Here is a 27,263-nt window from a genome sequence, read left to right as displayed (position 1 = left end):
TTCCATTTCTTTGTATCATCTTCAATTTCCTTCATCAATGTCTTATAGTTTTCAGAGTATAGGTCTTTTACCTCCTTGGTTAAATTTATTCTTAGGTATTTTATTCTCTGATGCAATTTTAAAAGGAATTGTTTTCTTGCTTTCTCTTTCTGATATTTCATTATTAGTGTATAGAAAAGCAACAGATTTCTGTATATTAATCTTGTGTCCTGCAACTTTACTGAATTCATTGATTGGTTCTAATAGTTTTTTTGGTGGAGACTTTCTATATAGTGTATCATGTCATCTGCAAATAGTGACAGTTTATACCAACTTTGATGAGAGTTTTTTTCATGAATGGATGTTCAATTTTGTCAATACTTTTTGTGCATCAGTTGAGATAATCATGTGATTTTTATCCTTCCTTTTGTTAATGTTGTGTATCACACTGATTGATTTGCAGATATTGAACCATCCTTGCCTCCCTGATATAAATCCTATTTGATCATGGTGTATGATCCTTTTTATATTTCCATCTTAACCATTTCTAAAGTGTACAGTTCAGTGGTGTTAAATGCATTCATAATGTTGTGCAACCATCAGCATCATCCATGTCCAGAACTCTTTTCATCTTGCAAAACTGAAACTCTGCACCCATTAAAGAGTAACTCCCCATAACCTTCTTTCCCAGCTCCTGACAGCCACCATTCTACCTTCTGTCTCTGTGAATTTGACTGCTCTAGGGACCTTACATGAGTGAAGTAATACAGTACGTGTGTTTTTGTGACTGGCTTATTTTACTCAGCATAATGTTCTCCAGGTGCATCCGTGTTGTTACTTGTGTCAGAATTTCCTTCCTTTTTAAGGCTGAATAATATTCCATTGTATGGAGAGAGCACAATGTGCACAGCAGTGTTTTTCATGTGCTTACTCTTTCTTTGCCTGTGGGAAGAAAATTTCTTCTAAAAAGTCTTAATTTTTTTTGCTTAGTCTGTTTACAGTAATATTTTCAGGTAAATGATTTTCTTCAGCATGCAGTACAAAATAATGTCAAAGAAGTTGTTGATGCTTAGATTCAATAATCTACTCACAATGTCGTAACTTTCCCTTCTGGTCTGTTATCTGCTTGGAGATAAAAATAGATAGAGATTTCAACCTCAGAGCAAAGAGTTGCTTACTGTATTTATTTAGTGTGTTATAATTAAAACTGTTGAGAATTCTGCAGCCGCATATTGCAGAGGCTGATAAAACCTTTTTTCAGTTTGGTTCAAGTAAATTCACACTTCTTGAATTCCGTTTTGTGCTTTAGGATCTAAAAACGAACCTAGGATTAAAAAGAAAAGGCAACAACACCACTGTGGCGTGCCTGGGCTCGTGCAGAAACAAAAGGGTATGTGCAACACATAGCATGTGTCCAAATGACACACTCCAGACTCGGTTGTAGCTCTGGGACTAAATTTGAATCCAACGATGTTATTGCTCACATGTATCTTTTTCCTAACTTTTGATTGCGGTCAGCTCCCTGACCCCATCATCAACTCTACTCTCATCTTTTGGATTAAATTCTCTTTAAATTAATTGAAGTCTTAATTAAAAAAGAAAGAAAGAAAACTTTCCAGAGGAAGGAGATGACTAAAGGTTATTCATTGCATTTGCCACCAGAGTTTTGGAGATGGCAGGAGCCTTAGAGATTGGGGGAACCTTTGCCATTTAGGGGTCCCTAGCATAGCACCCTAATGTCCATCTTGGGGAATCTTCCATCAGATGAGGGGCACCAGGTCGTTTTCTCCTGCCCTAGTGGAGCCTGGAGGCTACATGTTGGCTCCTGGGCCACTGAATCTTGAGGACCTGGGCAGGGTCAAATGTTAGAGGTCATACTGTCATGGTGGCAGCAGCCTTAGTGACAGCAGTTGTATCCCAGTGGGGCTTTTCCTGCCCTTTCCTACTTGCTGACCATCTAGAGATTCCTGGTCCCGCCGCTCTGGAGGGCAGCCTGGGCCCTCATTACACGTTTGTGGGTACAAATGCCTTGATCTGAGCAGCCTGGGGTTTGAAGGAAAGTCAGGTTTCTACCTTGATGTAGAAGCAAACTTAGGTCAGATTCCAGTTCTGCCTCTTACAAGATGAGTGGCCTTGGACACGCACTTTCCCCCACTGTGTTTTCCTCTCCTCACTTGTGCAGTGAGGCATACGCCTTGCCTTGCACAGTTACTCTCAAGCAAGACCTGAGTGTGAGACTACTTTTTAAACCATAACATACTATACATCAGAGAGATGATTTTACTGTTGTAAACCAAAAGCCTGCAAGCCACACCAGAGTTGGACTTGAAATGGCTTCACATTTATACGTATAGCTCCCATGTCACTGCTTCCTGACTCTAACCTAGTCGACTAGACCCTCCGTCCTACACCTGGAAGGACTTCAGTAGAACAGCCTTCAGGATTGGCTTAATCCAAGCACTCCAGTTCCTCCAGGGCCATGCCTGTAGTGTCATGTCATCTTCATTTCCCTACACAGGGATGAACAAGGGAAGTGAGGAAGATTCCCTTCCATAGCTCTCTCAAAAGGAAATGACATGTACACACTACTATATTTAAAAGAGATAACCAACAAGGACCTACTGTATAGCACAGGGAACTCTGCTCAATGTTCTGTAATAACCTAAATGGGAAAAGAATCTGAACAAAAACATATATATGTATATATACATAGCTGAATCACTTTGCTGTACACCTGAAACTAACACAACATTGTTAATCAACTATGCTCCAATATAAAATAAAAAATTAAATAAAAGAATAAATAAAACAAATGGATTTTAACATTTTAAAAAAATCATAGCGTTAAAAAAAAAAAGAAATTAACCTACTAGAAAACATAGGTAGAATAACACTGTTCGGCGTAAATCACAGCAGTATCTTTTTAAATCCCTCTCCTAGAGTAATGGAAATAAAAGCAAAAATAAACATATGGGACCTAATTAAGCTTAAAAGCTTTTGAACAGCAAAGGAAACCATAAACAAAATGAAAAGACAACCTACTGAATGGGAGAAAATATTTGCAAATGATGCTACCAACAAGGGATTAATTTGCAAAATATACAAACAGGTCACACAGCTCAATAACACAAAACAAAACAAAACAAAAACCCAAACAACCCAATCAAAAAATGGGCAGCTATACATATACATATATCCCCATATCTCCTCCCTCTTGCATCTCCCTCCCACCCTGCCTATCCCACCCCTCTAGGTGGTCACAAAGCACCAAGCTGATCTCCCTGTGCTATGTGGCTGCTTCCCACTAGCTATCTATTTTACATTTGTTAGTGTATATATGTCCATGCCACTCTCTAACTTCATCCCAGCTTACCCTTCCCCCTCCCCGTGTCCTCAAGTCCATTCTCTACATCTGCGTCTTTATTCCTGTCCTGCCCCAAGGTTCTTCAGAACCATTTTTTTTGGGGGGGGGAAGATATGGGGATATATGTATATGTATAGCTGATTCACTTTGTTATAAAGCAGAAACTAACACACGATTGTAAAGCAGTTATACTCCAATAAAGATGTTAAAAAAAAAAAATGGGCAGAAGACCTAAATAGACACTTCTCCAAGGAAGACATACAGATGGCCAGCAGAAGACAAATATCATATGATATCACTGATATGTGGAATCTAAAATATGACACAGGGACTTCCCTGGTGGTCCAGTGGTTGAGAATCTGCCTTCCAATGCAGGGGACGTGGGTTCGATCCCTGGTCAGGGAACTAAGATCTCACATGCCATGGGGCAACTAAGCCTGCATGCCACAACTACAGAGCCCACGCTCTGGAGCCCTCATGCCACAACTAGAGAGCCCACATGCCACAACTAGAGAGAAGCTCACGCGCTGCAAGGAAGAGCCCGCACACTGCAAGGAAAGATCCTGCATGCCGCAACCAAGACCCGATGCAGCCAAAAATAAGTAAGTAAATAAATAAATAAATAATTTTTTTTTAATTGAGAAAATGTCTGAAAGTTAATCTGTAAAAAAATAAATACAAATAAAAAATTTAAAAATATGACACAAATGAACTTATTTACAAAACAGAAACAGACTCACAGACATAGAGAACAGGCTTGTGGTTGCTGGGGTAGGGGAGGGATAAATTGGGAGTTGGGGATTAGCAGATACACACTACTGTATGTAAAATAAACAACAAAACCTACTGTATAGCACAGGGAACTATATTCAGTATCCTGTGATAAACCATAATGGGAAAGAAAAAAACTCTGATAGACGGTAAGAGGAATATTTGAGATCACCTGATAATCTGGCTTTCTCACAATTATAAGAGAGCTTAGTTGATGTGGTTGGAGCCCAAGCTAGTGAGGAACACAGTGGGTCTTTGGTAGAGTCGTTGCTGCTCCCATCACAATGGCAAAGTGCAAATGGGAAGCGTTTAATACCATTTGGGGTTGGGATCAAAATCATTTGTGCCACTGAGTGGGGAAAAGTCTAACTACAAGAGCTGTCACAAGACTGTCCAGGGTATTCTCTAAAGCACTGCATCTCAAAATTTAAAGTGCATATGGATTCAGTGGCAATCTTGTCTAAAATACAGTTTTTAATCCAGTAGCTTTTGCATTTCTAACAAGCTCTAATGAGCTGCTCCTGTGGGGACACACTTCACGCAGAAAAGCTCTAAACAACTAAGGGCTGACAGCGGGAGACTAGCACGATTCTGGCTGGATCTGGTCGTCCTACTAACTCACTGGAAGTTTAAAAATGTAGCTTTTGATCTAGAGAATTGATTACAAACATGAAATTCTAACTAAACAAAGTGCTCTGAAATCATTCATTCATACTCTTTAGGACAGAGCTAACGGATCTCAGTTGGAGGAGAGACCACCTCCAAGGGGGCATTCGGAAATGTGTAGGGGTCATCATGGTTGCCATGATAACATGGAAATTCTACTTGGTGCCTGAAGGCCCAGGATGCTAACCGTCTGATAATGTGTGCGATAGCTCTGAACAAAGAATTGTCCCACCCAAAATGCCAAGAGAGCCCCTCGAAGATACCTGACAAACCCCAGTGGAGACAGATGCTGGGCCCATGCCTGAGACCTCAGCCAATCAGTTCTTTGAATACCTTTTTTAATTTATAGTTTGGAACAGTTGGCCTTTCCCATGTGTTTTAGCTTATCTTTTTAGAATTTTGGCTGCTTTTGGAATTTTCCAGTGGGAAGAGAGGCCCATGTGTGGTACCATAATTTGATAAAGTCGTGGCTCAACAGAGGATGAGCTCAACAGGAAAGACTTCAGGAAGTCCTACAGAGTCTGGATCCATCGATATTCTGAAAGAAAAATCAGAAAAGGGAATGTCCAGGGTCCCCCTTGAGATGGCATTTTCCAGTGCTACTGTTGGGGTCACCTTGCTCCAAAAATGGCGCTATGACCAGTGTGCCCGACTCCAAACACAAACAACTCCAGGGCTTAGGATCTATCAAACTCCCAGCACGTTCTTGAGAATTCCCTAGTGGTCCAGTGGTTGGGACTCTGAACTTCCACTGCAGGGGGCCGGGGTTTGATCCCTGGTTGGGAAACTAGGATCCCACAAGTTGCATGGTGCGGCCAAAAAAACAAAAACAAAAACAAAAAAACCTCCCAGCACATTCTTCTTCCACAAAAGGAAGAATCCCGCAGTCCTCAGTTTGCTGGCCATCGCAAGCTTTCCTAACGTCAAACAGATTCTGACCTCTGATCCCAACAGATAATGTCAAACTTTAAAATGAGCATATTAGAAATTCTTCTGGTGTCTGAGCTGAGATAAAAATAGATGCAGATAAGTGAAATAAAATAGGGTAAAAAAGGAGTGACAGGGCAGGGTTAGAGAAGGATGATGCAGTGAGACATTTTTGAAGGTAAGGAAAACCCAAATCAACACAGTGTGGTAGAAAAGAGGCCTTCACAACTGTTGTTTCAGAGACTAGTAAAAAAAAAAAAAAAAAAAAAAAGATGAAATACTGGATACAGAGATAAGTATATTCAATACAATAAAGGGAAAATAATGTGTAGCTTTTCAAGCTTCCATATTAAGTTCAAGATTTGGGAAACTTCTGAAGGGGTTTGGGAGGGTCAGTGTGATTCAGTCTGGAGAAGATTTGTTCATCCTAGCATGGTCTGCGGGAAGATAGGAAGATGGGAAACATCTTCAGCTCCCCAGGGGAGCAATTTCACTGTGCTGAGACCGCCCAAGACCCCCTCACCGCATTGCGATGCCCTGAAGGAGACACTCTGTCACCCATTGCTACGCTCTGACAACTCTAAGATGGGTAAACATTTAATCTGATAAAAATTAGTTACGGAAGTAAAATCATGTGTGTGTAACACCCATAATCATGTGTTTGAAGATGCTGATTCTCGAGCGGCTGACCAGCTCCCTGACACAGGGTTCCTGGAACGCTGGAAGCGGGCAGTGGTTCAGGGCCTTGAGCACAGCAGGGCTTTCTTCCTCTGGAGGAGAACTGGCCACGCTGATGCTGACTTGCCTTCAAGGACCAGGAGCTTCCTGTGTTGGTGAATCCTCTCTTAAAATGGTGTATGGGGAACTCTGCTCAATATTCTGTAATAACCTAAATGGGAAAAGAACTTGAAAACGAATAGATACATGTATATGTATAAGTGAATCACTTTGCTCTACACCTGAAGTTAACACAACATTGTAAATCAACTACAGTCCAGTATAAAATGAAAAAATTTTACAAAAAGAACAAAGAGGAGTTAAGGACTTGGTTGTGGTGATGTTTTCACAGATGCATACCTATCTCCAAACTCATCAACTTGCATATATTAAATATACAGCTTTTTGTAAATCAGTCATACATCAGTAAAGTGGTTTTAAAAAGAAGAAAAAACATGGTGTGTGGACGTTCTTCTGGAAAGGTGCCGCAAGCCCCAGTATAAGAGAGTGAGCAAGGATGTCCAGGACTCCTCCTGCAGGAAGGCAGCTGTGAGCCCTGGAAGGAAGCTCGGGGCAGGAGAGCCACACGGAGAGGGCTGTGTGTGCTTTGCTCTGCTCCTCACACTCACTCCCTTAAGCTCCGCTTCTGAGTTACAGCAAGTGTGAGTGCGTGTGCACTCACATGTGCTTCCTTCAAACTATAACCTACCTGCAGCGACACTTGCCACAGCTGGGATGTGTGGAGAAAATGTTGTTTCTCGTTGTGTTTACACAGATTTCCTGCCTTCCTCAAGTACCTGTTTGCAGGGAAACAGAGCAAACAAACCAACAGAACCCAACTAAGTGGCCCATGAGGTTTAAAGCTTAGAGGCAATTGATTCTGTAATCCGTTGCTTGGGCACTGGCCAGCCTCCCCTGTTTCCATCTGTTCGAGTGTCCTCTTGCGAGATGGTCCTCCTCTGGGTCCTGGTGGTACTCCTGGCTGTGTGGGCACCGGGCTCCCTGCTGGCTTCCGAGCTGAGGGCTGCGGCTGCTCATTCGTGGGGGGACCTGCATGTTCCCACCTGGGAGTCATGGCCCCCAATGGACCCAGCTTCTCTTCCATCTCGCTGGCTGAGCCCCTCCAAGAGCTTGCAGCATCTTCCCTGCACCTCCTTCGGGGCCCCTGCAGCCTGGCCTCGCCCCACCACCAGGACTCAGGGTGGCCCGGCGGCTGTCAGCTCAGGGCCTTGCTGATGGGGATTGGAAAACTCTCTCTCTGAGCTCTGGGCTCTGTGCTCTTCAGGAGGCTGGGCCCCTTCATGTCAGCTCAGGGGACCCCACCCAGTAGCCTCTTGCAGAGCCCGTACATTCTACACCCCTTCCTGCTGGAGCTTCGTGAGGACCACTCGGCACCAACATCAGACTGACCACGTAGCCGGACCCTTCTTGCTCTCTCCTACCACCATCTTTCAGAGGGGAGAAGCTGGGCTTCCCTTTACATCTCTTCTGCGAGAGTTTCCTTGCACCAGGTTGAAGAAAGCCCTGAGGCCCAGCAGAGATAGATAAAAGGACCCTCTTCTCTCTTCACTTTAGGAGATGGTTTAAGTTCCAAGTCAGGTCTAGGCCCTTTGAATGGCCATTCAGTGAATCGACCAAATGCACAAAGCCTGGATTTCAAGCCTAGCATCATGCGAAAGAGGGCGCATACATGCTCTCTACCCCGGGCAGTAAGCCTCTTGACTCTACTTCAAGATGAGATGACAGAGGTTGAAATTAAATATGGCTTAAGGACAAAATGCACTGGTTTTGTATTTGTAAAATACTGCTTTCATTACAGCTGTTTTATAGGGTCTTTCAGGGGAAAACAAGACCAAGCAACAAAGAAATATATAATTCAGTAGCTTTAATGGGTAAAGAACACCATTATTAACACAAGGCTTTCTGCATCATAAATTAGACATGAATCATATTTTGCATATTACCTGTGTGTTTGACCATGCCTGTATAGCTAGAATACTGGTTGTTACTGGCCCATGCATTTGCATTTTCCAGTTATTCCCCTGTCCTCTTTTCAATCTCCCACAACGAATTTACGTTAACCTTCAAAAAAAGAAAATGAGTACTTGAATGTCAGGCCAAGTGACTTGCATTCTAGGATGTATTGTAACTTCCAGAGCACTGAGTAAGCAATCTAATGGTTTAGCCTGCATCCTCCTGACAGCTGTTTCTTTCTTTCAGTGTAATTTCAGAGAAAAATATCCAGAGGGGATTTGCTGCCCTAGATCTATCAGGAAACATATTTAAGATATTCTGTAGTTTCATAATACAAAAAGGGTTACAACTTCAGTAATAGTTTATCTGAACTCAGGCAAAAAGGTGTTAAAAGCACGCAACAGATACCTTGTTTCATACCAGATTCAAAGAGATGATGCGTGGGAACAGCAGAAGGTGAGAAATGTTTCCAATACTATTTTAAGGCAATCGGGGAATAAAAGAATTAGAAAGAACCTTTCAGTATTATCTGATTCAGATCCCCGCTTCTGCACCTATAAAGGAGCTTCCTTACTGATTTCTGGCAGGCGAGTAGAGCTGCTCAAAAATCAGAAAGCCTTGGAATAACAGTCAGTGACTGCAAGAAGAGCCAGGTCAAAAGGTCCATCAGGCTCAGCCTGAAGTCCAGGACTTGGGCAACAGACCAAATTGGGACTGAAAGGCAAAACCAGTCCCCAGAGAGGAAGAGTGATCCATATCAACTTCCAGAAGCTGGTGGCTCCAGCAGGCAGGAGAGCGTGGACGGCAGTTTGCATTCACGTGGTAACTCTGACGGGTCTCCTGACACCAATTCTAATCCCCTCAGTAGTAGTTGCTTCAGATGTAAAGCAACTACTAAGAAGATAACTAAAACCAAAAACAGTCCAAAAGTCGACAAAAGAATGAAAATGATACACAAGGAAATATCTACTTATTACAAAAGAGGCAGTAGAGGAGGAATAGAGGAACAAAACATAGAGAGTTGTATAGAAAACAAATGTCCAGATGGCAGAGATCATTCCAACTAGATAAATAAAAACATTAAATGTGAATGGATTAAACACTCCAATCAAAAGTCAGAGATTGTCAGGCTGGATTTAAAAAACAACAACAACAACTATGATCCACTTTAGATTCAAAGAGGTTGAAAGTAAAAGGTTGGGAAAGATATATCATGCAAACAGCGACTGTAAGAGGGCCAGAGTGGCATATTAATACAAGACAAAATACACTGGAAGAAAAAAAAGTTATTAAATGGGGAGGGACTTAACATTTTAAAAAAAGTAATGTCCATAGTTTACATTAGCTTTCACTCTTTGTGTTTTGTACAGTTCTACATGTTCTGACAAACTCATATTGTGTATGCACCATTACAGCATCACACAGAATAGTTTCACCACCCCAAAAAGTCCAGTACTCCACCTATTAATCTCTCTCCTCTTCCCCCAAACCCCGGGCAATGACTGAGTTTTTTACTGTCTCTCTTTATATTTTCTAACTCTTTGTTAAAACCCTCTAACTTCTCGCTCTGTTCATGAGTTTTTTTCTTGAGTTCTTTGATCATCTTTATGATCATTACCTTGAACTCTTTCTCAGGTAGACTGCCTGTCTCCATTTCACTTAGTTCTTCTGGGATTTTATCTTGTTCCTTCATTCGGAACATGTTCCTCTGTTGCGTTCTAGGACATATTGTAACTTCCAGAGCACTGAGTCAGCAATCTAACGGCCTCATTTTACCTAACCCGCTGTTTTTATTTCTGTGTATCTGGTAGCTTGCTTACATATATAATGTCCTTTCTTTCTTTATGTAGATCAAAGTTTCTGACCTATCAATTTCCTTATCTCTGAAGATCTTTTTTTTAACATTTCTTGCAAAGCATGTCTACTGGCAACAAATTACCTCAATTTTTTTTTCTTCTGCGAAAGTCTTTCTTCCTCCTTCACTTTTGAAGGATAATTTTTCTGGATATGAAATTCTAGATTGGTATTGTTTTTCTTTCTGTACTTTAAATATTTCATTCCAGTATCTTCTTGCTTACATGGTTTCTGAGACGTTAGATGTAATTCTCATCATTGCTCCTCTATAGTTAAAAGTGTTTTTCCTCTTTGTCTCTGGTAATTTTCTTTCTTCTGAAGTCTACTTTGTTTTATATAAATAAAGCTACGCTAGGAAAAGATGACTCCAATGGCATTCAAACTGTTCTAAAGCACAGAGGAGGAAGGGAGCCTTCCTAATTTATTTCCTAAGTTACTGCATTATGGCTTCTAAAAGCTGATGCAGGTGGCTCTCACACAGATATGCACACTCACAAAGCATCCCTATTTTAAAGTCTTACTTATGAACTTAGTTACAAATCTCCGACATATACTTAAAGAAAATGTATTACAAGAAACACACAGTATTACTAAGCAAGCCTTAATTTAAGAATGAAAAAATCCTTTGATTTAGGAACTCCATTTATTAATAATTAAGAATGAAAGCCTTACGATTACCTTAATTCTACGAAGCCATTTGAAAAATTTGCATTATTTGAAAAGACTTTCAAATACTGTAGCAGAAAGAGTAATTTATTTTTAAATAGATAGTATCAAGGTATGTTTAATGATGGAATGGTCTCTCTGTTTTCAAAAATATTTTGATTGGAAGGCAAAGCCCTGAGGGAGTGGTTTGCCCTGGAATGCCCAGCAAGAAAATAGTAACACTATTTGGCACAAAAACTAAGCAGAAGTTCAGGGAAGGGAGAAAAAAAGATGGGAGGGAAGCAGAATATAGTATATATGTTTGAGCAAACTGGGTAGAAGCCTGAGACTCTTGGAGAAATATGCCAGTTAGAAATTCTCAACTGTGTGAGTTGACCAAAGAACTTTACTATTCAATTTACGGTTGGTGTGGCACCACCTCGACCCTATAGAAAGATCTGCATGTGAGGGGCTTTCTACCAAAGAAAAAAGATAGGTTGAGTTTCTCATCTGGCTGAAGGAACAGAGAGCAGAATATGGTGAGGATTGAGGGAAACAAAGGAGCTCAGTGATTCAGCCAGAGCAGAGAATCAGACTAAACTGTGGGGCCCACAGAAATCTTGGAAAGGGGTTTGGGCTTCCCTCCAGGTGTGCAATGGGGATTTGGGTCAATTTTTTTGTAAATCTTAAAATACAGAGTGACCTCAACTGAAATCTGCATTATGTTAAGAATATACATGATCTATTTGCAATTCTTACTGTGTCAAAATACGCATGCATATGCAAATTTAGTGTACTAATTTCAGATGGATTAAAGATGAGAGTTCTACAATGAGAATCTGTAAGAAGGAAACAGGGGCAAATATTTTAAATAATACTTTATAGGTAAGAAGCTTCCAAGGATGACATCAGACTCAAGAAGCCAAGTAGGAAAAGATTGATAAATCCAAGGACATAAAAATTAAGCTCCTTTGCACAGAAAAAGAAAAGTACAATAAAAGCTACAAAAGATAAATTTGGGCAAAATATTGGTGATACACGATGATCAATGGTTACATCTTCCTAGTAAACAAAGAAGTGTTTTAAATCTGAAAAGTAAAGAATAAACATCCCAATAGAAAAAGAGGCAAGCATCTCACAGAAAAACAAATACAAAGTGCAAATATAAACACATGAAAAGATGCATAATTTCATTCTAAGGTAGGAGATGAAAAATAGAAATAATAATGGTGGGTGACAGGTTTTTAAAAATGCATTATACCTGCTGTTGGTGCGGATGAGGGGAAACAGTCACTCCTATGTATTATTCATTGGACAATATGTCAGAATAATCTTCTTGGAAGACAATGTTCCTTCTCACAAGAGTACACAGAGGTGTAGGATAGTTTGAGTGTGCCAAAGCAGGACAGCAGTGAGTTAGGCACTCAGGCTCTGGAATCAGCCTGCCAGGGATCAGATGTCACCTCAGCAACTTTCTAGCTGTGTGACTGTGACAAGTTACCTTACCTACCTGAGCCTCATCTGTGAGGTGGAGATGATGTAGTCAGCTCATGGAACTGTTGTGAAGGTTAGGTATATTTATACAGACTAGAAGAATGCTTAGCACATAGGTAGCAATCATTGCAACATTAGTATAAAGAAAACCTCCAACTGCTTCTCAGCAGCAAGCTGTTGAAGGAAAACATGGTACAGAAGCTCAGTGGGCACCATGTTCCATTCACGGGATGGAGCCAACCTACTTTGACTAGGAGACTAGTGTCTCCACTCCGTTAAATCCTGGATATCACAACTTTCCACATTGCTTCATTTATTGTGGCAGCATTCTAGTAAGAATTCTTCTCTGGGAGTAAGACAAATGGCAATTACAAAGACAGGTATTTTCTTACACCGTGGCCATTGAGAGTTGGCTCTTTTCTCGTGCTTTCTGCCCTGGAGCTGGGTTTCTCAACAGTGGCACCATTGACATTTTGTGGGCCATCATTTTTTGTTGGGGGGCTGTGCTGTTCATTTTAGCATGTTTAGCAATATCCTTGTCTTCTCCCCACTCTATACCTGTAGCACCCCCAAGATCTGACAACCAAAGAGGCCCCTAGATATTGTCAAAGGCCCCTTTGTGAGGGCTGTGAAACCACCCTTGGTTGAGGATCAGCGCTTTAGAGGCTGGCAATGGAAGAAGAGGCCTGTCGCCTCTCTGCCTAGTCACGAAAACAATCCTCGCATGAGAAGAACTTAGGGAAACACTTCCTTCCTAAGGATGAACTCAGACTGCACTGCCTCTGAAAATTAACGTTTGGTGAGTGTGTGTGTGTGTGTGTCTGTGTGTGTGATTATTTGACACAAACAATACATGCCCAGTTATCCATTGGGCGCTTGGGTGAATAAGTAGGCATAGTGTCCATTTAATCTGGAGCAAAGTCCTTGAAAGGGTCTAGATTTGGAGTCCCCAAGTCCCACTTGCTTCTGAAAATCCATTTTTATTTTTAACAGGTTTTTTTTTTTTTTTGGCCATGCCACACAGCATGTGGGATCTTCCCCGACCAGGGATCGAACCCGTGCCCCCTGCATTGGGAGCACAGAGTCTTAACCACTGGACCGCCAGGGAAGTCTGAAAGTCCATTTTTATTTTTAATTTTATTTCATTAATTTTTCTTTGAATCAGCAATATATTCACGTGGTTCAAAATTTTAAAGGTATAAATAAGTGTAGAGTGAAAATTTTACTTCTTGTAAACTTGTCTCCAGACACCTGGTTATTTCCCATGAGGCAGCCACTTGAACGGTTTCTTATTTGCACTTCCAAATATATTTTATGCATACATGAATATATTTCTCTCTCTCTTTCCCCCACCTCTTTTTTTAACAAAAACTGGCAACATGCTGGACATGCTGTTCTACACCTTCCTCCTTCTGCACCTTCTGTGCATACATAGCACCCATTCACTGCTTCCTCCTTCCTAACAGAGCTCTGATTTTGTGCAGTTCTTTTCCCCCTACCCCTACCATGGGACCCCCCCAACCCCCACCCCATGTACCTTAGTGGAAGTAGATTCCACCTCCAGACCTGGGAGGTGGTTGGTCAGAGGGTGACCCATACTCATTGCCCTAAGTCAGTTCAGAAATGGGCATGAGACCCAATTCAGGTCAATGAGCAAGCTGAGAAGTTTGCCAGGCCCTCCAGGAAAGATCTTCATTTTCTTTTTTTTTTCTTTTCTCTGTCAGTTTGACTTACTTCACTTAGTATGATAATCTCTAGGTCCATCCATGTTACTGTAAATGGCATTATTTCATTCTTTTCTATGGCTGAGTAGTATTCCATTTTATATATGTACCACATCTTCTTTATTGATTCCTCTGTCGATAGACATTTAGGTTGCTTCCATGTCTTGCACTGTAAATAGTGCTCCTATGAACACTGAGGTGCATCTGTCTTTTTGAACCATGCTTTCCTCTGGATATATGCCCAGGAGTGGGATTGCTGGGTCATATGGTAGTTCTATTTTTAGTTTCTTAAGGAACCTCCATACTGTTCTCCATAGTGGCTGTATCAATTTACATTCCCACCAATAGTGTAGGAGGGTTCCATTTTCTCCACACCTTCTCCAGCATTTATTGTTTGTAGACTTTTTGAGGATGGCCATTCTGACCAGTGTGATGTGATACCTCATTGTAATTTTGATTTGCATTTCTCTAATAATTAGCGATGTTGAGCATTTTTTCATGTGCCTGTTGCCCACCTGTATGTATGACACTTTAATATAGTCCATGGCCAGGCCCGGAGTCGTGCTGAGCCAGCTTATATTTTAGGATAATTCTGGATAAAGTCATTTTCTCAGGAGCTACACTGCCTGGTGTGCTCCACCTTTCCCATTTGTTGTTGTTGTTATTTTATTTCTAGCCAGGAATTTTTGCAAGTGTAGAGAAGACCCTACTATAACATGCACCCACGCCTGTTTTCTGTCATCTGCAGCAATAAAAATCCAAAAGGCCCCAAGACCACGAGCTTCCAAAAGAAACAAATGAATGGGGGATTGTCCTCTGGGCAGCCAGCAGGGCTCTAGCATAAAAGGCCACTTGTACCAGCCCCGTTCACGATCAGCTGACTCCGCTGTACACTCTGAGCAACAGTAACTCTTGAACCTGCCTGCTCCTGTCTGCAACAGTCTCAGCAGGGAACTCAGACCAATTAAACATCCAAAGACACCCTGGGTACCAGTCTGCCTGGGACCAAGTGCACTTCACTTCTTTGCTGATTATACCAACTGACCTCAGACTTGCCCAGAAGTTTGTAAATATTTAGCAGGTTGTTAACAAAGACAATGATGGGCAATCCCAGCAAATTCAACCCAGGTTTATTCTTTTTTTCCTTCAAATTTCAGATTTTAGCTTCCTAGAAATCTACTTTGCCTATTTAGATGAACTATGGGGCTTTTTTTGGAAAGACCATTTTTTTATTATGGTAAAATCCATATAGCAAAATTTACTATTTTAGTCATTTTAAAGTGTATGATTTAGAGGTATTTAGTCCATTCACATTGTTGTACAACCATCGCCACTAACTAGTTTCAGAATCAATTTTGAAAAAGATTTCTGCAATTCCAACAATCTTCTACCCTCTATTATATATTTAGGAAAATTAATTTTTTCTCACTTTTTTGTGTTCAACTGGAACACATTTGAGTTACCTAATTTTGAAGATCTTCTCATGCCATTGATGCACTAAATATGAAAGGTGAATGTAGGGAAATATCTGAAAATATCTTCAAACAAAATGTATGTAAATGACTATTTTTCATGTCATTGATAGTCCACATTATTTCTTTATTATTACATATACACATTATTTTTCCTATATTAAAGCCTTTTCACTAAGCCTGAAAAAAACTAAGCAAGTATGATACAGACAGAAGAGGAAAGTCATTAATTATATATGTGTTATTCTTCATAAATTCAAAGCAACTGTCCCACTTATTTTAATGTTTTAAAAGACATCATACAACAATGAATATTTTTTAAAGTCCTTAACTGTGTGGTGAGATAAATACTTTGTTCCTTTCATATATCCTCAAATGTATATCTATTTATAAAACAAACACACATACACACATACATTTTTAAAGCTTTCTGACTTTATTAGGAGGCTAGTACTTGGAGGCAAAGACCAAAATATTAGCACCAAAAAATTGTTGTCAAGAAAATGTAGGGTTGTTGTCTTAATACTATAGGACATGATTAAGGCTTTTTGTGACCCCTGGTTGGGGATTGATAAGGCTGTGATTAAGTTCTCCGTCTTTTTATTGGTCATAGCTTTTCATTATTCTCATCTTTTAACAGCCACCTTCCCTGATGAGTGAAAGCTTCACCCTAATTTTGGGTCTGAGGCATCTTACATAAGCACCCCCCATGGGGAGAAATGATTCTTCAACCAGTCATACAGGCTCCTATTTTTCATTTGGCACAAAAAGCATCAAGCAGAGTTTGTCTTATCTGGGTAATTTTTTTTTCATCAGTTGTAACAGAACAGTAAACTTTACCTTCAGCTTTTCTCAGAATTTGTGTATTAATGGTCCCCACTTGTATCACCCACTGAATACTAATTATAGAAATGGTTCGGTTAGATAATTATTTTGGTTAAGAGTGAATAAATTATGAAAAAGTTGGGACAAGATAAATTTCAAGCACTGTATTTCCACAAGATCAAACCGAAGTTTAAGCCAGGCCGGTGTGTCAGACACTTACAGTAAACAGCCCATTTGTTTGCACTGTCAGATATTTTAAACCTTTTAATAATCTGTTACTTTCCTCTCTTCTTAAACACACTAACTGGGCAAAATTTACACTCTGAGTTATATGTTATACAGGCAAACACATGTTTGGGAAATCATGACTTGAGACAGACAAGTAAAGAAGTTGGGAGATGTCGAGCCTTGAATTGAGAATACCTAAATCTGAATGAAAGCCGTATTTGGTAGGAGTTTGGGATTAACATATACACACTACTATATATAAAATAGATAATCAACAAGGACCTACTATATAGCACAGGGAACTCTACTCAATACTCTGTAATAACCAAGATGGGAAAAGAATCTGGAAAAGAATAGATACATGTATATATAAGTGAATCACTTTGCTGTACACCGGAAACTAACACAACATTGTAAATCAACTATACCGTCCCAATGTAAAATAAAAATTAAATTAAAAAAAAAGAACAATTACAAAAAAAAAAAAGAAAGAAAGCCATATTTGGAAGGGAGTTGGCTCCAGACAGCAGATCTCTGACCCTGGGAGGACTCACAGAAAGGCAGTGTCGGCCTCACAAATGGAAGACTGCTCTAGATTTTAGAGTTGTTCAACAATGGGACAGGTCGCCCTCTGAGGTGGCTTGTCTCTCAAAATGTCCAAGAAAATACAGATAGGGATGTTGTAGAAGCAGTCTTTTTTTTTTAAAGGCATTTTTTAAAAATATGTATTTATTTATTAATATTTGGCTGTGCCAGGTCTTAGTTGCAGGCAGACGGGATCTTCATTGCGGCATGTGAGATCTCTTTTTAGTTGCGGCATGCAGGATCTTTAGTTGTGGCATGTGGGATCTAGTTCCTGACCAGGGATTGAACCCGGGCCCCCTGCTTTGGGAGCGCGGAGTCTTAGCCACTGGACCACCAGGGAAGTCCTGTAAAAGCAGTCTTGCATCGATTAGTTTTGTCTTAACTCCCTTCTGACCTACCTTGGCTTAATTAGCCAGTTTGCTAAGGAGATACTTTGAACATCAGGTTTATTGCTGGATACAGAATAGAAATGGCCTCAGAGAGCATTTGGGTTCATGATCTTTTTCCTTCTATCTGTGGGATAGGTTGTTTCTAAAGATGGTCACAGCAATCTGTCCCATCCTGTATGCCCTTCTGCCATGTGACTTTACCAACAAAGAAATGAAATTTCTTCCTTTGAATCTGAACTGGGCCTGTGACTTCTCTCTGACCAGTGGGATGTAGTGCAAGTTACACTGTGTGACTTCTCGGCCTAGGCCTTTAGAGGCCTTGAAGATTCTGTTTCTGCCTCTTGGAAGCCAAGGGCCATGTACAGAAATCTAGACAACCCTCTTGGAGAGGCCACCTAGACAGAAAGAGGGCCTGGATAATAAGAGGCCCCACAGAGGAGAACCAAGGAACCCAGGCTGACAGCCAGCACCAGCAGGCAGAAGCTGGGATCTTCCGGCCTCATCTGCCCCAGCTGACCCCACCAGAGCCAAGGACAGCTGCTCCCACCAACGCTTGCCCAAGTTCCTAGCCGACAGAATTGTGAGCAATAAAACTGACATTGATTTAAGCTACTAAATGCTGGGCTGGTTTATTACACAGAAACAGATAACTGAAACAGAAATTGGTATCTGGGAGGAAGGTGCTGCCATTACAAAAATTGAAGATATCTGTAGTAGGGGCAGGGCAGGTGCACAGCCTTTACTGCGAGGCTGTTACCGCCAGACCCTCAGTGCGAGATCTGCAGCCCGGCTGTTAGAGGTCCTGCTCTGCCAATGGTCAGCGTGGCAGTGGCCCTTGTGGCAGAGAGTGAGAGGCAGACCATGGCCTTCTCCCCAGGGCCCTCCAGACCCTCCGACCTCGGGCTGGTGGGTGAGCTGGGGGCCTGGGGACAGGCTGGGGGCTTGTGTCCTGCAGAGCTCCAGAGCCCTTGCCATGGCCACCCAATGGCTGGGCCCAGGCCTTGAAGCAGCGGTGAACCTCTCCTCCATCCCTTCCTCCGAGACCTAATGGAGGTGACGGTCTCCATGGGCCGCAGTCCATGGAGGCCTCGGCAACTGGAGCATATGGACACGGCCGTTAAGGTGTCCCTATAACAGCTCAGGGACTAGTGGTTAAGATTTCACCTTCCAATGCAGGGGGTGTGGGTTCGATCCCTGGTTGGGGAGCTAAGATCCCATATGCCTCGCGGCCAAAAAACATAAAACAGGAGGAATATTCTAACAAATTCAATAAAGACAAGAAAAAAAAAAGGTAACAGCTCAACCAGCTTTTGTCTCTCCGTTCAAGTTTCAAAACTTGGTACAGGTTAGATCGGTTGTCCACCCCTAGGAGGTGGCCAGAGGTCAGGGTTAAGTTGCAAGGACACTGCACATCGTTACTTCAGGTCCACCTGTGTGGCTGGGGCTTTTCTCTAAGATGGGCAATTGCTGTGAGCTGGGAATTAACGTGATGGGTATTTGCTACCACATTTATTCCTATGGATCCTATACAACTGATTCTCTCCAGTTTAAATGAGAAGCCTGAGGGCTGGTTGTGTCCTGGGCGCCCGGCTCCCTCAGTGATGATGGCTGGGCAGGGTCTGGGGACCTGGCCCTGAGGGTGCCGTCAGCTGAGATCTGCCTCTTCAGCCAGGCCTGGGCACTGGTAGGAGGACCCAGATTGGGTGTTGGAAGAGCGCTCTGGGGCAGGATACCCGGCCCCCGCGGGGACCCCCTCCTCTTAGCCAGGCCTGGACCTCGGAGGGCGAAAGTTGAGCCTTGGGACCTTGCCCTTGCTTGTCAGAACAGAGAATAACATTTGTGTTGGTGGAGGTTTACAGGAAGATGGTGACCTGACCATGACCTGACCTCAGGAACAAAGGATCTGACACCAAGAAGTTTGCAACAACTAACCACATCCCTCTCTCACCTATTGTATAAAAGGGATTTGCTGAAAGATTTCGGGGAGTTCAGGGTCTTTAAAGCATGAGCCACCTGTCTCCTTGCATGGCCCTGCAATAATCCTTTCTCTGCTCCAAATTCCCACGTTTTGGTATTGTTTGGCCTCACTGTGCGTCGGGCACAGACTTTTGTTCAGTAACATCATTAGTTTTGACACTGGGAACAGAGGCCGAAGGAGCAACAAGAAAACTGTCAGGGAAGCCTGGAATAGCAGGGAGAAAATTGCTATTGGAGGCTCAAGAAAAGGGTGACCTGTGTTACACCTGGTGGAATTTTTGGCCACACCGTATCATGGAAGATAGAAAACTGCAGCTAATGAACTTGCTGATCTGGATAAGGAGATTTCCAGGCAAAATACTGAAAGTGCAGGCAACCTAAGGAGTGGGAAAAAGTATTTTCAAATTATCTATCTGATAAGGGATTAATATCTAAAATATATAAGGAACTCATACAATTCAGTAGCAAAAAAACAAACAATCTGGTTTAAAAGTGGGCAGAGGATCTGAATAAACATTTTTTACAAAGAAGACATACAGATGGGCCAACAGGTACATGAAAAGGTACTCAACATCACTCCTCATCAGGGGATTGCAAATGAAAATCACAATGAGATAGCACCACACACCTGTTAGACTGGCTATCATCAAAAAGACAAGAAATAACAAGCCTTGGTGAGAATGTGAAGAAAAGGGAACACTTGTGTACTGTTGTTAGGAATGTAAATTGGTGCAGCCACTATGGAAAACAGTTATGGAGGTGCCGGAAAATATTAAAACTAGAACTACCATATGATCCAGCAATTCCATTTCTTGATATTTGTCTGAAGAAAACAAAAACATTAACTTGAAAAGATATCTGCACCCCTACGTTCATTGCATCATTATTTGCAATAGCCAAGATATGAAAACAACCTAAGTGTCCATCAATGGGTAAATGGACTTCAAAATGTGGTCTATACACAGGGAGATCAGCACAGTGCTTTGTGACCACCTAGAGGGGTGGGATAGGAGGGGTGGGATAGGGAGGGTGGGAGGGAGATGCAAGAGGGAGGAGATATGGGGATATATGTATACATATAGCTGATTCACTTTGTTATACAGCAGAAACTAACACAACATTGTAAAGCAATTATACTCCAATAAAGATGTTTAAAAAAAAAAAGTGGTCTGTATACACAATGGAATATTATTCAGCCACGAAAAAAGAAGGAAATCTTGCCTTTTGCACCAACATGGATGGACCTAGAGGGTGTTACGCTAAGTGAAATAAGTCAAACAGAGAAAGACAAATGTTGTGTAATCTCACTTTTATGCGGAATCTAAAAAAAAAAAGCTCATGGATACAGAGAACAGATTGACGGTTGACAGAGGGTGGGAGGTGGGGGTGGGAGAAATGGGTGAAGTGGACAAAAAGGTACAACTTTCATGAGGGTGTAATGTACAGCATGGTGACCATAGTTAATAATAGTGTATTGTATAGTTGAAAGTTGCTAAGATCTTAAAAATTCTTATCATGAGGAAAAAAGATTATATAACTATGTATGGCAATGGGTGTTAACTAGACTTATTGTGGTGATCATTTTACAATATATATAAATATCTATATACAAATATCAAATTATGTTGTACATCTGAAGCTAATGTTATATGTCAATTATACCTCAATAAAAAAAATAATAAATAAGTGCACATATTATAAAAAAGAAAGTGCAACTGACTTCTTGTAGCTGCATTTATAAAATGCAAGAAGAGAGAGATTAAATAAAGAAGGAAGTATTTAGTTTTTAGGCAGGATAAAGAAGAAATATAGAGGGCTCAAGATAGCCTCTCTGGCCAGCAAAACATTCTCAAAGTAAGATATAGGCTCAGAGTAAAGATTAAATCATGGGCTTGGCTGTAAGATCCCTGGTTAAAACCCCATTAAGACTTAAGGCAGCACCTACTAGAGCCTTTCAACTAGACAGTTGGACTTCTAAGAATATTAATGCCATATTTTCCCACAGCTGCTTCCCATGTGGCCCAAAGAAAAGAGAAGCCCATCTTAGAAAGAATTATGGATGTATTTCATTTTGCCATGGTGTGATCCCCAATAAGATTCATAGGGAACCTAGAACAGTTTAAAGACAATTATACTTGTGAAAGCAGCACCAGCTTTCACTAAAAGGAGCAGAGACAGTTCAAAATGAAAAGAGCTCTGTAGGCTCCCAATTTGGGGGAGGCAAGAAGCAGGTGGAGAGAGAAGCTTCTAATGAAAAGGAAGGACAATTAAGAAGGCAGAGCCATGAGCACAGAGGATGAATTCGAGAGCCTCAGAAAGTAATGACCAGGGAACCACTTCCAGGGAGCAAAAATAGACCCTAATTAAGGAATATTTTTTTTGGCCACTGGTGCCTGGCTGGACTTTGGAACTATAATGCACGAGTGACTGCTGTATGTTTCCCATTCTTCTCCTTAGTTTGTATAACTCGGATGACAGGAGATTCTAATAAAACTGCCTGAGCCCCTTGCTGTGGGTGATCCTTCTTAACGTCTTTGAGGACCACAAAGCAGCCCAGTTCCTATTTGTTCTGATCATCGTCCACAGCTGAATTAGTTCAGCGGAAGAGAATCTCACCATCCATATATGCTATTCCTTTTATACCTTGTATCACATGAAACATAGTCTTCCTTTCCTCAAAAGCATTGTTCACACAATATATAGAGCAGACTAGATGAAGAATCTAAGGTAACAGGGAGAGTGGGGTCACCTCAAATCTCTAATTTGTGTACTGAAATAATTCTTTGACCATATCTGCCAGCCCAGGATCCAGCCTTCCACCAAAATATTTAGCCCCCTCTTCCCCTCTTCCTCCTTCTCTGTCTTCCATCCCAAATCTCTGTCCATTCCTTTGGAGAATTCAGCTCTGGGACTCCACTGAATACCCAGAGGCTCCGCTGAACTGGGGTCTCACACCTTCCTCTCTCTCCCGCTGGTCCATGTCGGAGAATAAAGCCATAGAGAGATTTCTCTCTTCACTGATATAAACTATGCTGCCTTCTTCAGAAGGCAGAGGCAGTTATAGATAATTTGAGCTCTATTTTTCCCTTTCCTTTTCCTTTTAGATAATACTAAATAAAAACAACTGTTTATATAAGAGTTTATATAATTATATCAGGGGCTAGAGTAGAAATCACTAAGATAAGTTGCTGAGAATCTGAAGTTTCATTCCACATGAAATTTAGTACTATTTTAACATTTTTAGATTATGATTATAAAAAAATAATAGAATCTAAAATTGAAGTAAATATCTACTATTAAGGACAAAAATAGGATGGGATGGAAGAAGAGGCTAAGATTCTCCAAGGTTGCCACCCACAAGCGTCAGATAATTGCTTTACTCCGGCCACTGATTTCAATAGCTCAAGAGCTAAACAAATACCAAACTGGAGTGAAACTATTTTATAAACCATTGGCTGGCATGCTTATTTTAATAATACACTTTTAATTACAATATTTAAAGCTAGTTAGAGCTGTATAATTTAGTCAGAGTTGTTATTTTGGCATATTTGTATATGTATATATAAAATACATTGTGTCGTATAGGCAAAGCTGTTGAAATACTGCCAAAATGGTTTTTCTTTTTATATAAATTTATTTATTTACTTTTGGCTGCATTGGGTCTTTGTTGCTGCATGTGGGCTTTTCTCTAGTTGCATCGAGCGGGGGCTACTTTTCAGTGCGGTGTGTGGGCTTCTCATTGTGGTGGCTTCCCTTGTTGTGGAGCACAGGCTCTAGGCACGTGGGCTTCAGTAGTTCTGGCACGTGGGCTCAGTAGTTGTGGCTTGCAGGCTCTAGAGCGCAGGCTCAGTAGTTGTGGCACACAGGCTTAGTTGCTCCATTGCCTGTGGAATCTTCCTGGACCAGGGCTCGAACCCATGTCCCCTACATTGGCAGGTGGATTCTTAACCACTGCGCCACCAGGGAAGTCCCCAAAATGGTTCTTGATTTTTCAAAAACTAAGCACAAACTATAAAACTATGAAAGGGAAGATTAATAGATTGAACTAAATGAGAATATAAAACTGCTCAGTGAAAGGCACACTAAAAAAAAGTGAAAAGTCAGTGTAAACTAGGAGAAAACATTTGCAACACATATCACCCTCAAGGGATTAATTCAGAATATATGTATATAAACAAGAAAGAGACAACACAAGAGTAAAATTATAAGAGACAAATAGACAATTCAGACAAGAGAAAATAAGAAAGGTTCAATTCCACTAATAATCAGGAAAATTCAAGTTAAAACCACAAAAAGATATAATTTCATAATCATCAGGTTGGCACCAAGTACAGAGCCTGACACCATCAAGGACTGGCTGGCTGTAGAACAGTGTGTTCACTCTAGTGGGAGTGTATGAAGAACAGTTTGAAACTTTCTATCAAACTTTGGAGATGTGCACATCTCATGACCCAGCGATTATGCTCCTAGACTTAGACTTAAGGGTCCTTTTAACCTTTGTAAAAATGTTACTTTAATGAAAGAAAAACAAAAAACAAAAAAACAGTATAGTCATTAGCATATTTTTGAAGTTTGGAAATTTTTTTTAAAAATTACTTGTAATCTGACTGGGGGTTCTATCTAGTCCTAATGGGATTTATCCACCGTCAGATTTATGCCTCCAATGAGCAAGTAATTACCTCCTTTTTTCAAGTCTTTCAATACAAAATTCCACTTTCCTCTCCCTAGAAATTGAAATCTCCATCCACTTCCATAAGAAGAGGTGTAGCTCTTTCAGCCTTTCTGAGTTCTGCAGTCTCGAGAGAGAGTCTAGGCTTTATGATATCCTGGCCTTGAGTTTCTTTTCTAGTCTTCCCATCAGCAGGAGTCTGGTCTTTAGCTCCTTTACTAGAGGATCTATTTTTTTCCCCCTTTGGGAATGGTGTAGTCAACAGTCACAAAAATGCTTACAGAAGTCAGCCAGGTAATGTTAGAGCATAAGGCAAGTCAAGTGTTTCAAAATAGGAAGTGATGGCAACTGTAGCAAATTGGAGATGCAAGTGCCATCTGAGAACAACATCTAAGTAGCTCCAACTGTTGACTTGAAGGAATGATTGTTCCAGAAGTGCCAGATATTTATATGAAATTTCCCAATTTAAAAAATAATGTGGGGAATTCCCTGGCGGTCCAGTGGTTAGGACTCTGTGCTTTCACTGCTGAGGGTGAGGGTTCAATCCCTGGTTGGGGAACTAAGATCCCACAAGCCATGTGGCACAGCCTAATAATAGTAGTAGTAGTAATAATAATAATAATAATAAGCAGGCCAAACAAAGATGTCTGTGATCCAATACAGCCCTTAGGCCATGAATTTGAAAACTTGGATCTAAACTCAGATTGGAAGAAAATGTTTCCTCTATTAGCAAGGCTCTATCCCTGTTCCTAAAGATGAGTGGGACCCATTACTCTGCTGCAGGGCTTTCAATTTTTCTCTCCTTCCTGTGAGGTTGCAGGAATCACAAGATCACTCTGATGACTGTTCAGTATCCCAAAACAAGCATCCCTTGTTTATTTTATTGATATTTCTTCATTGGATAATTTGTCTCATTAACATTCAGTTATGGTTCTCAACTATGCTATTTTTACATTGAATGTTTTTCTAATTATTATTATTGTGTTGTAATACAACCTTGATTCTCCAAGTGGACCAATTGCTCAGGGATGTTCATTAAGCTTAAAAGTAGTGTTCAGATAGAAAATACATATACCTTAAAAAATGTAAGGTTAAATGGTGAATAGGACTCCAGTGTAAATTAGAACACAAATCAGTATATATTCAGACTAGATATCTGCCAGTGTAGAGAATTCAAATAAGTGTCCAAAATAAATAAATATATGAACCATTGAATAGGAAGTTCAAAGATGAATTTCTGAAAATTGGGGATTTGAGGACTGGCAATCTATTCCTCCAATAATTCCCCATGATATAATTTGACAAATAATGGCACAATCCATCAATGTTTTATGTAATTTTCAAGGAGAGTACAGTGAGTTGCTGTCTGTTAAAGCAATGGAAGTTTTACAAAACCAGTAATGCTTTCCAGCACAAACTTGATAAATTGTGTCTCTAAAAGAGAAGTAAAACTAAAGATCATCACTGCATTCTGCAAAAACTGGTACAGGTCACTGTATTTCCAAGAGACTTACAAAAATAGTCTCAAAGTTAATGGCAAATATGCTTAGAGAGAAAACAAAACAAACATGGTAAAATCCATTATCCAATGACTCTGTTGTTGCACAATATGTAATATCAATATTATACAGTATGGAGGAGCAACCATGACTGTGTGTGCTGGATATCGACTATAAAAGAACCCTAGTGACTGAGGTCAAAAGCCCACAAGAGCAAACCTATGTAGCCCAAACCACACAATCCCTGACCAGATTGAAGTGTTCAGCCTCTCAGCCCTCTGTCTCATGGAGGAAATGGGGAACCACCTCCTTAGAAAATAAATACCAACTTCAGTCTCTATGGTTATTTTATACACAATGTCCAGCATAGAATTAAAAATTTGAGACATAAGAAAAAGCAGAGGACATGACTGATAAATCAAGGGAAAAAAATGGATAATAAAACAGACCCACAAATATCCTAGCTATTTGAGTTGGTAAAAAAAAGGATGTTAAATAACTGGTACAAGCATGTTAAAGAATGTAGAGGAAAATATGGATTAAGTGAATGAAAAAATGTCTTTTTCTCCCAGTTTTATTGAGATATAATTGACATATAACAGTGTATAAGTTTAAGGTGTACAACACAATGCTTTGATATATGTATATATTACAAAATGATTACTACAATAAGTTTAGTTAACATCCATCACCTCACATAGTTACAATTTTTTTCTCATGATGAGAAATTTTAAGGTCTACTCTCTTAGCAACTTTCAAATATACAATACAGTATTGTTAACTATAGTCACCATACTGCACATTATATCCCAAGAACTAATTTATCTCATAACTGGAAGTGTTACCTTTTGACCACCTTCACTCATTCTCCCCCCACCAGCTCCCACTTCTGGTAACCACCAAATTGTTCTGTTTCTTTCTTTCTTTCTTTTTTTAATAGTTATTTATTTATTTATTTTATTTCTGCCTGCGTCGGGTTTTAGTTGTGGCACTCGGGATCTTCGTTGTGGCATGCGGGATCTTTCATTGTGGCCTGAGGGCTCTCTAGTTGTGGCTCTCATGCTCAGTAGCTGTGGCGCACAGGCCTAGTTGCCCTGTGGCATGTGGGATCTTAGTTTCCCTACCAGGGATCGAACCTGCATCCCCTGCATTGGAAGGCAAATTCTTAACCACTGGACCACCAGGGAAGTCCCATGCTCTCTGTTTCTATGAGTTTAGTTTTTTTCGATTCCACATATAAGTGAGATTATACAGTATTTGTCTTTGTCTGACTTATTTCACTTAGCATAATGCCCTCCAGATCCATCTGTATTGTCACAAATGGCAGAATTTCCTTCTTTCTCATGGCTGAAATAATAATTTCCTTGTGTGTGTGTATAAATATAAATATACACATCTTTATCCATTCATCCATCAATGGACATTTAGGTTGTTTCCTAAGTCTTGGCTATTATAAGTAATGATGCCATGAACATGGGAGTGCAGATTTCTCTTCAAGATCATG

At 40.6% G+C, this 27,263-nt stretch overlaps 1 protein-coding gene and 1 long non-coding RNA gene across 8 annotated transcripts in view; one reads left to right on the top strand and one right to left on the bottom strand.

The window, feature by feature from the left end:
* Positions 1 to 27,263, top strand: part of TJP1 (tight junction protein 1) — a 341,605-nt gene that overhangs the window by 44,385 nt on the left and 269,957 nt on the right. The window lies entirely within an intron of this gene.
* Positions 1,531 to 27,263, bottom strand: part of LOC309654633 — a 49,213-nt gene continuing 23,480 nt past the window's right edge. The window contains exon 2 of the long non-coding RNA XR_014260360.1: positions 1,531 to 8,690. This is a non-coding gene — a long non-coding RNA (uncharacterized lncRNA). The remainder of the gene's footprint in view (positions 8,691 to 27,263) is intronic.

This window comes from Balaenoptera physalus, assembly GCF_965194825.1.
Source record: "Balaenoptera physalus genome assembly, chromosome: 2".
In the NCBI taxonomy this organism is placed as follows: domain Eukaryota; kingdom Metazoa; phylum Chordata; class Mammalia; order Artiodactyla; family Balaenopteridae; genus Balaenoptera; species Balaenoptera physalus.
This window is presented reverse-complemented; position numbering and strand designations above follow the sequence as displayed.